The sequence below is a fragment of the Aphidius gifuensis genome, linkage group LG3 (assembly GCF_014905175.1).
Source record: "Aphidius gifuensis isolate YNYX2018 linkage group LG3, ASM1490517v1, whole genome shotgun sequence".
Lineage (NCBI taxonomy): Eukaryota > Metazoa > Arthropoda > Insecta > Hymenoptera > Braconidae > Aphidius > Aphidius gifuensis.
The window spans coordinates 15,795,822-15,807,966 of NC_057790.1; the positions used below are offsets into that span (position 1 = coordinate 15,795,822).

General features: G+C 27.3%; 1 pseudogene; it reads left to right on the forward strand.

Annotated features, from left to right (window-relative positions):
- Positions 1–12,145, forward strand: part of LOC122850946 — a 220,743-nt pseudogene that overhangs the window by 161,240 nt on the left and 47,358 nt on the right.

The following is a 12,145-nucleotide window of genomic DNA, read 5'->3' on the forward strand; positions in this document are numbered from 1 at the left end:
TTTGTACTACTTGTATTTCTTTCTCTCACCGTTGTCAATGTAATGAATAAATATTTGTTCTAAGTTACTCATTTTTTTTTCTCTGTCGTTAATGAAATAAAAATTTTTTACTTCACCTATTTTCAGAAAATTTGCATAAATTTAACGTTAAATGTTAAATAAATAATTTTTGTTTTTATTTAATTCAGTAGTAATTTACTTCTTGAATTGAATCTAAGTTTGACTTGATAGAAATCTTTTTGTTCTCAATTCAAGACACAACTTGATTATTTCCAAGAAGCCTTGTTCTAAAATTTAGAACTGTTGTTCTTGAAGTGAAAACAAAAAAATTTTTTTTATGAAGTATGCGTCTAAATTCTAGGCCATTTTGGATTATTTCCAAGAAGCCTTGTTCTATATTTTGAACTGTTGTTCATGAAGTGAGAACAAAAAGATTTTTTTTAAGAAGTATGCGTCTCAATTCAAGACCTTTTCAGCATTTATATCAAGAAGTTTTACAAGAATTCACGTACATTACAAGAATAATTTTTCTTTTTTCAAATCTATTTTAGGTTTATTTCAAATCTAAATCTGTCATGTTTCAAGAATTTTTTTGTCTTTTAACAAGAAGTTTTCTATTCATAACAAGAACTTTTTTTCTTCTTTCAAAACTGAAAATTTCCTAGAACGAAAATTCTATTTTCAAGAAGTTTTGTTATTAAATATAGAATTTTTTTTTTACAGTGTATGAATCAAGCACTTCTTCAAAAAAGAAGTGACCGTCTGGTTAAAAACATTGAATGTTTTCACGTCAATCGCAGATTTCTGAATTGAATTTGACTTGATTCTTTGTATTCGAGATGGCTGCTGACGAAGATTATTCTCTAAAATTTATCGAGAATTCAAAATATATTTGGATGCAAACGTACACTGAAAAACGGTATATCTTGAAATCTAGTTTAAAACTAAATCTTATGAATCAAACACTTCTTCATAGAAGAAGTGACCGTATGGTTTGAAACGTTGAATGTTCTTACATCAGTCACTGATTTCTGAATTGGATTTAACTTGTTTTTTGTATTCAAGATGGCTGCTGACGTAGGGTATTCTATGAATTCTATTGACAATTAAAAATATGATTGGATGCACACGTATAAAAAGAAACGGTATTTTTTAAAATACGGTTGCACTAACAATCAAATAACCCTAGCGGATGCGTCGACACCTATTCGATCGGGATTTGACTCTCAAATGTAGCACTCAGTCGACAGCGATTTGACAGCCATTCGACAGCATATATAAAACGTAATTCACGAGCACCGGATACTAAAAATGAGTTGGAAAAATATGAAATAAATATTATAATGAGAATAACTTAAACTGACTGAAACTTTGACTAGTACATGTATTTAATATTAAATAAGAGATTAAATTATACACGGTAGAGAGGTTAGATTGACAAGATTCGCATTTCTACTGGAGTCAGAAAGCTTTCGAGCCTCAGACCATTTTTTTTGATTATAATTTTACCAAAAAATTTTTTGTTGTTTATAATTTTTAAATTGATTGTTAATAACAATTGCATGTAAAAAACAAAATAAAACAGTATAATTAAGCATTTAAAGTATAAACAATCGACGAAATAATTTTTTTTTAAATTTTATATCACTATATGCCAGTTGACTCTGTCTCGACACCGTTTCGATCGCGTTTCGACAGCATTTCGACTGCCTTTCGACAGGCTTTCGACACCGAATTGAGAGCTGTCTAATTTATTCATTTTTCATTGTTTTAAATTGTTTAAACATTATAATAGACTTTATAAATGATAGTTTAGTATTTTTCTATAAAAAAATAATAAAAAATAAAAAAAAACTTGTAAAAATTCAAAAAAAAAAAATCTTTTTTTGGTTTATAATTTTTAAATTAATTGTTAATAACAATTGCATGTAAAAAACATACTAAAACAGTATAATTAAGCATTTAAAGTATAAACAATCGACAAAATAATTTTTTTTTAAATTTTATATCACTATATGCCAGTTGACTCTGTCTCGACACCGTTTCGATGGCGTTTCGACTGCATTTCGACCGCCTTTCGATATAGGCTTTCGACACCGAATTGAAAGCTGTCTAATTTATTCATTTTTCATTGTTTTAAATTGTTTAAACATTATAATAGACTTTATTAATGATAGATTAGTATTTTTCTATAAAAAAACTTGTAAAAATTTAAAAAAAAAAATTTTTTTTTTGTTTATAATTTTTGAATCAATTGTTAATAACAATTGCATGTAAAAAACAAATATAAACAGTATAATTGAGCATTTGAAGAGTAAACAATCGCAAAAATAACTTTTTTTCAATTTTATAACGCTATATACCTATTGACTCTGTCTCGACACCGTTTTGATCGCGTTTCGACAGCATTTTCAAATTTTGGATCAATCATTTAAAATAAAACAATCAAAATAAATAAAAATAAAAACCCCAAAAAGCAAAATAAATTAAAAACTAAATTGATAGGTCTCTCCTGTGAGACGGGAACAAAAAAATTTTAAATGTAAAACATATTGTAATAATACACACATACAGACTGTCCCATTTTAAGGGATTTGGACGATTTTTTTCAGAAGATGAGAAAGAAATGAAATTTATACAGTAGATTTTTGAAATACTAATACATTTTATGTGATTTTTTGGTAATTGTTTAGAAGCTCGTTTTTTTTTTATTAATTTTCAAAGTTGACAACTTTTAACATTGGCTCTTATGGAGAATGCGATTTTTGTCAAAAAAAAATCCATTAAAATACCAATATCTCCAATCGACAATATGACATCATGAAAAAAAACTATCGGGTTATAAAATGAGACAAAAGAAAACGTATAGAAAAAAAATAAAAGAGGTTTGGAGCATATAGTTTTTTTACAATTAATAATTAAAGTATGAAAAAATGGATTTTTATGAGCAATTATTGGGAAATCACTAGAGACCTCTTGCGGATGACTTCTAGAAACACAATATTCCTATGCTCACTAGCTGTTATAGCCGAGAATCGGCATAATAGGCATAATGCACTTTGACTCGTGATAGTGTATTTCGCTAAATGCGAGAATGTATGAAAGCACAAATTTTATAAGTATACAATAAATAAAATAATAGCAATAAAATATTTATAAAAATAATTATTAAAGTTTTTTTTTATTTAAATTTTTCCTTCTTCGACGGATAGTCGTAAAATGTAAATAAACCTTGTTTTTTCTATTATCAACTGACATTCTTATTCACCGTATCCAAAGTACGCTGTGAAAAAAAATTTCACGTATTTTCTTTATAGTAAATTGAGTATTCATGCCAACCTTTTTTTACTCAGAAGCAAAAAAATAATATTTATTGTCAAATTTATATTTTTGGTAAAAAAACTCCCCCTACTTTAGAGAAGAAGGCACTGATTTCGACTAAACTTACAGAATATGAGATGAAAATTTGATTCTCCATATACAAAGTTATCACACTGATTGATTTATGAAACTTTTTTGTATATATTGAATAATTAAAAATCATTATTACAGAATGTGAATGTTGAGTATTTTTTTTTTTTCTAAACAGGATTGACTTTTCTTGTGTGAAGAAGCGTTCGATGCAAATGTATCAGCTACTTGGTACATTCCAATTTATGGAATTATTGATAAAATAACTATGATTTGCAATTAGCTATTCTTTTAATTTCTTTTAATCTGATTTTTATTTGTTTTGATAGTATAATTTGGGATTTTGAGGAATAAAAAATAAATTGTATATGAGTGGGGCACGTATCACGATTAATCGCTACTGCCTTTGTGCGATATAATAGTTTACACGAATAAAACTCTCCGTGCTAGAATAAAAATGCCGTAAAATTTATACGATAATTTAAATTCAGGAACTCATAATTTCGATTTTTCTATAGAAATTCCTGCATACTCTATAACGAAAAAAAAATAGCAACTGTGAACTGAAAATTCTTACATTTCAATAATATAAAAAATTTTACGTAATCGAAAAAAAAATAAATATTAAACATATATATCTACAATTCATTAAAACTCAATTACATTATGCTTATTGCCAAATTTATATTTTTAGGAAAAAAATTCTCCCTACTTGAACGAAGAGGGCACTGATTTTTTACTAAACTCACCAGATAATTAGTTCAAAAATTTTGCTTTTCAAGTAATTTTTTTTCTAATTCCATTGATAGCACGTTTTTTCAATATGCAATTGCATACTAATTAGTACATCTCTCTTTTACTCACATAGCTCCTGACTCTGTACTACTTGTAAAAATTAAAAATTGTTATAAAATAGAAGAAAAATTTTCATCGAAGGCAGTGGATTTTCTCAGATAAGAATTACACTTCTTCGGTGAAGAAGCGACAGTTCCTTATAAGAAAAAAAAAAATTTGGTTTGAACGTTTGTTGAGGCGTGTGGCCCGCGTTACCTGTTAAAAATTCAAAATTTTCAATACTCCGGCTAGGGCCATGAGTGTCTTAATTTCTCAGATATAATGAAATTATGTTTTTTCAAATAATTTTACGGTATATTAATAATAATATTATTCAAAAAAGAATTTTCATGTTTATTGTTTTTTTTTCTCAAAAAATATTAGAGATTGCAAAAAAAAACCGACTATGCGGGCGATAGAGTTTTTTTCGACGCAAAATAAGACCTCGTTACGAATTCTCGGTTACATGTCACAAAAAATTTTCCAAAAAAAACTCGACCAAAGTAATCACGATAAAAAAAATTCCGACAAAAAAAATCCCAATAAGAAATTTTTGGTATAAAAATTAATAGAGCTTCGAGACCTTTTTATTTTACAATAAATAAAAATAAATTTTTGTCTTTGTATAAATACTTGAGTGGAAGTGAAAAACAAGATTTTCTCCTTCTTTTTTATCTCTTTCGCACTCTTTCGCACTCATAGAAATATTATGTTTCTGAACGCCATCCAAAAGAGGTCTCTAGATATGCACGGGTAACACCTTAAGTTGTTGTTTTTATCATAGGGTGCATTCCTTTAATAAAAAATTTTTTTACGGAGGCTAGGAGCCGAAAGGCTCAGCCGCAGTATTGGATTTATCCCCCAAAAAAAAAAAACGTTCATAACTTCTAAACTAATTGTCGTAAAGACTTCAGATTTGGCTCAAAAAAAGCGGCTCTGAAAATTCTATCGCCCCTAATAAAAAAAACATTATCTTTTCGGCCATTTTTTTTTTTTTCCCGAAAAACGAAAAATACTATTCGTACGATAAAAATTCATTTGAAAAAGTTATAGAATTTTGAAAAACGATTATTTTAAGCCTAATATGAAACCTCTGCGACAACTCTATTTTGAGTTATAGCTTGTGCTGTTTTCATTTTTTAGGCAAACGATAACTCATGATGAAATGGTGTTAGAGACTTCATATTAGGCTCAAAACATGCTTATTCGAAAATTCTATCGCCTCTCCGAAAAAATTTTGATCTATGAATCATATTTTTCATAAAAATTAAAAAAAAACCGATTTTTTTTTTTTTTTAAATTTAGTTTTTTAAAAAAAAAAAAAAAGTGACTGAACAGATAATGCTCTTTCTCATGAAGGGCGATGGAGTTTCAGAAGACGCGTTGTTTGAGCTTAATACGAAGTCTCTACTACAATTTTATCAAAAGTTATTGCATTCCTAGTTTTCGAGTAATTTCTGAAAAACGCTCTAACTTTCGACAAAATCGTCCTAGATACTTTGTATAAGACTTAAAAAGCATGTGTGGTAAAATCCTACAACTTTTAGTCGAAACTTTTTTCAAAAAAAATTATAGTTTTCATAAAATAGTAAAAAATAGAATTTTTGAAATATTTTTGTCTCTTTTGTTTCAAAAATAGAAAAAAATTGACTATTGGAATCAGGATAAACTCCTTAAGGGGCGATAGAGTTTTAAAAACTACGTTTTTTGAGCTTAATACGAAGTCATTCCGTTGATTCTAACAGAAGTTATAGCTTGCCTTAACTTGAACGAAAAAAAAAAAAAAAAAATCGATTTTCAGAAAAATAAAAAAAAATGTACTATTATTGTATTGTTACTTTTAAAAACCATTTAAAAGATAAAATTTAACACGGCCCTAGCCGGAGTATTGAAAATTTTTAATTTTCAACGGTAACGCGGGCCACACGCCCCAACAAACGTTACCAGATCTTTTTCGTTTTGCAATTTCGCCCTGTAATACCGACCAAAATTTTATAGGAAAAAGCTGTTTCTTGTAGTGGCAGTACTGGCACATGAAATTATTTTTTTTGGCTTCCAATTATTAGATGGATAACTGTTCAATGTTTATATCAAACTGAAATAAATAGAAAATTGACTTGTTGTGATTGTTTGTTATTGTCACATAGCTCGTACCACACATTATCGTAAACTGTAAAGCACTGTAAAGCCTGGAATATTGCATAGAGAAATTTATCACTTTTGTCGTTGTTTCTGTTTCTAGTTTTTAGTCGGTATTACAGGGCGAAATTGCAAAACGAAAAAAAATTTTTTATTAAAGGAATCAGTGTTGGGTAGGTATGATACCGGTGTATCATACAGCAGTATCATACACTGTATCATACAGTATGATACATCTCCATTATCATACGTAGTGATGTGCAAATACCGGTATTTTATTTTTGATACCAAATACGGTACAAAATACGGTATTGATACGGTAATTTACCATTCAATACCGTATCAATAATCTGTATGTAAAAATACGGTATCAGTGAAATTTTCGATACCAATACCGTATTTACAACTATAGAGATGTTACTCATGGTATTGAAAAATAAAAAATATATGAAAATAACTTGATTTTATTGTATAAATAAAAATAAATAAGTTATAGATAACGAATAAATTTAATAATTAAATTCAGTAAATAAATTATATAGCAAAATTAAAATATAAAAAAAAAAAATATTTGTCCTTAAGATTGATTCTGGAAATCTGAAATCGCAACAGATTTTTTTTTTTTTTTATCTTATGTTTAAATGAAATAATTATCTACATTGTCAATTTTTTTCAACTTTTTTTGTGTGGTTTTTTTGAGATATTTACTGTCAAAGTTGACAACTTTAACACGCAAGGTATATTTATAAATTAAATAAAGTAAATAAGTTGAAATGGAATCTAGTTAAATTTCAAATAAAACTTATCAAGAGCCCCAAAATATTATTTCTTTTTTATATATATGTACATATTTATATATTTTTATTCGTCATGTACGTTATGTTTTTTGATAAACCTGACGTTTTATAAACATAACGGCTGTGCAATAAACATCCACAGGGTAACGTCTCATGATTATTGGTATATATGTATAAGCGCCTGGTCCATTATAGTATTCGTGTGAGTCGTCTTTGTTTCTATTATTATGTCTACTAAGTGTGATATGTATTTTATGGAACTCTATGCTTAGTTTATTGTGTTCTTTGTTGATAACGATTAAATATACACTTAATATATGATATATCAGTTTATTAATTTGTGAGTATAAATCATAGATCAAATTACTTTCGTAGATTTTTGAAATTTTTATTTTTTATTTAATTATAAAAAAATGACACAAGACTGACAAGAGTCTTGTGTAATCTTGGCCCAAAAGAGAGATTTTGTCTTGGGCTTGTGTTGATTTTAAATACATCAGTCTTGTCTTGCTCTTGTCTTGAAAACCAAGACAATACCAAGACAATACCAAGACTGAAGCCCTACAATTTATATACCTATATATTTATAAATGCACATATATATAATCCTTTGAATTGTTTTGAACGAGTTTGTTGGTGTGTGCGTGCGCAATACACGAAACAGAGAAAAAAGATGAGAGAGAAAGCATGCGGAGTTGCCATATCTACGTTTTCAATGTGACGTCAGTCGGCTGACAACAATAAATTTCAAAATTAATTAATTAATATCTTTTAAACGGTGTAGAGGAAATTAGTAATTTTTTTTCCATAATTTTTGGAATTCTACAAAGTACAAATCTGTAGAAAAAAATCAAAATTTAAATTGAGAGTTTTAAAAATACAAGCGCAAACGTACCTATACTCTGCTATACTCCCTATGCTTGCGTGTTAAAGATGTCAACTTTGACACTAATTATCTGGATTTTCACGTAGAGGAAAATTACGAAAAAATTCCACCAAATAGATAATTATTTCATTTAAACATTTAAAAAAAAAAATCGAAAATTAAATTCAGGGTAATTCATTTACATTCTACCTTAAAGATGAAAAAAAGTTATTTAAAAGGATTATTTTTTTGAGGTGTCATGCAATTGTTTATTAACAATTATATGGCACTTGAAAAAATAAATATTGTTGAATTATTTGATTTTATTCTTTTATTCGAATCAATGAAAGCAGGACTCGTACTTTAAGATTATTCAAAAAAAAAAATAGATTACTCCAGAATTTAAGTTTACAATATGCTTTTATCGTTATTTTTATTTAGGTACGAATTCTGATTTCAGTGGTACAAATTAGCCCTTGCCCTTTTTTCAAATAAATAGAAAAGCAATAAAAAATATTTTTTGTCAAAGGCATGGATCTGTATATCCTGCACTGAGAAAAATATCCTGCGATTTTCCCACAGGTTATTGTAAAATTTGGGACCCCCTAGCGAAAATGCCGATAGTCGGTTTGTGCACTGATCTCATACAAAAACGACACAAAACCGACACACGACTATAAGAATTTCTAAGTCACAAAAAAAATAGTGAAAAGCATTTAAAAAATAAAATATTATGTCTAAAAATTTCTAAATAATATTCTTATAATTTAAGACACATTAAAATTTTTTTTAAATAATTTTTTTATTGAAAAAACTTAATTCTGTTTATGTATTATAAGCGAGGTTAGCTGTCAGAATCATCTGTACACGACTGTGAGATTTTACAATTCTCACACAATTCCGACACAATTCCGACACACGACTGTGAGAATTGTAAATCCGACACAATTCCGACACAAATCTGACAGACATACGACAGTATATTTTTATTTTGTACTTAATATGAAAAAAAGCATTTTATTAATAAAAATTTTTGTTCAATATTAAAGTTATAATATTTTAAGGAATTAATGTGACTAAGGAATTCTTTCCTTGAAACATAATTCTTTGGCAACATTAATTCCTTAGCTACTGCTTTCCCTTGGACATTTTTTATTTATTTTATAAATAAAATACATGTAAATTTATTTTTTTAAAATACAAATGTCCAAGGAAAAGCAGTAGCTAAAGAGAAGATGTAGCTAAGGAATTAATGTGACTAAGGAATTATTTCCTTAAAACATAATTCTTTATAATTATAGCTACATTTTAGCTACTGCTTTTCCTTGACATTTTGTTTTTTAAAAAAATTCAGATGCATTTTATTTATAAATAAAAATGTCCAAGAAAAAGCAGTAGCTAAGAAAAGATGTAGCTAAGGAAAGATGTAGCTATGAATTAATGTGATTTCATGAATTATTTCCTTGAAACATAATTTTTTGGAAGCCTTCAATTTAGTTGTTATTTTTCTTATTACTGCTTTTCCTTGGAAATTTGTTTTATTTAAAAATAAATTTATATGTAATTTATTAATAAAATAAAAAAAAAATGTCCAAGGAAAAGCAGTAGCTAAGGAAAAGATGTAGCTAAGGAATTAATGTTACTGAGAATTCTTTCCTTGAAAACATAATACCTTGGTTAACATTATTTAGCTACTGCTTTCCTTGGACATTTTTATTTATTTATAAATAAAATACATGTAAATTTATTTTTTAAAATACAAATGTCCAAGAAAAGCAGTAGCTGGAGAAAGATGTAGCTAAGGAATTAATGTGACTAGGAATTATTTCCAAAACATAATTCTTTTGAAAACTTAGCTTTCTTTAGCTACTGCTTTTCCTTGGACATTTGTATTTTTTAAATACAATTTCAGATGCAATTTATTTATAAAATAAATTAAAAATGTCCAAGAAAAAGCAGAAGCTATGAAAAGATGTAGCTATGAAAGATATAGCTGGCGGAATTAATGTGACTGGCGAATTCTTTTCCGAAACATACCTTATAAAGTTTTCATTCTTTGTTGAAAGAATTCTTAGTTTTTCCTTGGACATTTGTATTTTGAAAAAAAATTTACATGTAATTTATTTATAAAAAAATAAAATGTCCAAGGAAAAGCAGTAGCTGGAAAAGATGTAGCAGGAATTAGATGTGACTAGGAATTCTTTCCTTGAAACATAATTTTGGCAATATTCTTTTCCTTAGCTACTGCTTTTCTTTAGACATTTGTATTTTAAAAAAAAAAATTTACATGTATTTTATTTATAAAATAAATAAAAAATGGCTAAGGAAAAGCAGTAGCTAAAGAAAAGATGTAGCTAAGGAATTAATGTGACTAAGGAATTCTTTCCTTGAAACATAATTCTTTGGCAGCCTCAATTCCTTACCTACATCTTTTCCTTAGCTACTGCTTTTCCTTGGACATTTGTATTTTAAAAAAAAAAATTTACATCTATTTTATTTATAAAATAAATAAAAAATGGCTAAGGAAAAGCAGTAGCTAAGGAAAAGATGTAGCTAAGGAATTGATGTGACTAAGGAATTCTTTCCTTGAAACATAATTTTTTGGCAACTTTAATTCCTTAGCCACATTAATTCCTTAGCTACTGCTTTTCCTTGGACATTTGTATTTTAAAAAAAAAAATTTACATGTATTTTATTTATAAAAAATAATAATAAATAAAAAATGGCTAAGGAAAAGCAGTAGCTAAAGAAAAGATGTAGCTAAGGAATTAATGTGACTAGGGAATTATTTCCTTGAAACATAATTCTTTGGCAGCCTCAATTCCTTAGCTACATCTTTTCCTTAGCTACTGCTTTTCCTTGGACATTTGTATTTTTGAAAAATAAATTTACATGTATTTTATTTATAAAATAAATAAAAAATGTCCAAGGAAAAGCAGTAGCTAAGGAAAAGATGTAGCTAAGGAATTAATGTGACTAAGGAATTCTTTCCTTGAAACATAATTTTTTGGCAACATTAATTCCTTAGCCACATTAATTCCTTAGCTACTGCTTTTCCTTGGACATTTGTATTTTAAAAAAAAAAATTTACATGTATTTTATTTATAAAATAAATAAAAAATGGCTAAGGAAAAGCAGTAGCTAAAGAAAAGATGTAGCTAAGGAATTAATGTGACTAGGGAATTATTTCCTTGAAACATAATTCTTTGGCAGCCTCAATTCCTTAGCTACATCTTTTCCTTAGCTACTGCTTTTCCTTGGACATTTGTATTTTTGAAAAATAAATTTACATGTATTTTATTTATAAAATAAATAAAAAATGTCCAAGGAAAAGCAGTAGCTAAGGAAAAGATGTAGCTAAGGAATTAATGTGACTAAGGAATTCTTTCCTTGAAACATAATTCTTAGCTACTGCTTTTCCTTGGACATTTGTATTTTAAGAAAAAAAATTTACATGTATTTTATTTATAAAATAAATAAAAAATGGCTAAGGAAAAGCAGTAGCTAAAGAAAAGATGTAGCTAAGGAATTAATGTGACTAAGGAATTCTTTCCTTGAAACATAATTTTTTGGCAACATTAATTCCTTAGCCACATTAATTCCTTAGCTACTGCTTTTCCTTGGACATTTGTATTTTAAAAAAAAAAATTTACATCTATTTTATTTATAAAATAAATAAAAAATGGCTAAGGAAAAGCAGTAGCTAAGGAAAAGATGTAGCTAAGGAATTGATGTGACTAAGGAATTCTTTCCTTGAAACATAATTTTTTGGCAACTTTAATTCCTTAGCCACATTAATTCCTTAGCTACTGCTTTTCCTTGGACATTTGTATTTAAAAAAAAAAAATTTACATGTATTTTATTTATAAAAAATAATAATAAATAAAAAATGGCTAAGGAAAAGCAGTAGCTAAAGAAAAGATGTAGCTAAGGAATTAATGTGACTAGGGAATTATTTCCTTGAAACATAATTTCCTAGTAGCCTCAATTTTGACATATCTTTTTTTCTTAGCTACTGCTTTTCCTTGGACATTTGTATTTTTGAAAATAAATTTACATGTATTTTATTTATAAAATAAATAAAAATGTTAAGAAAAGC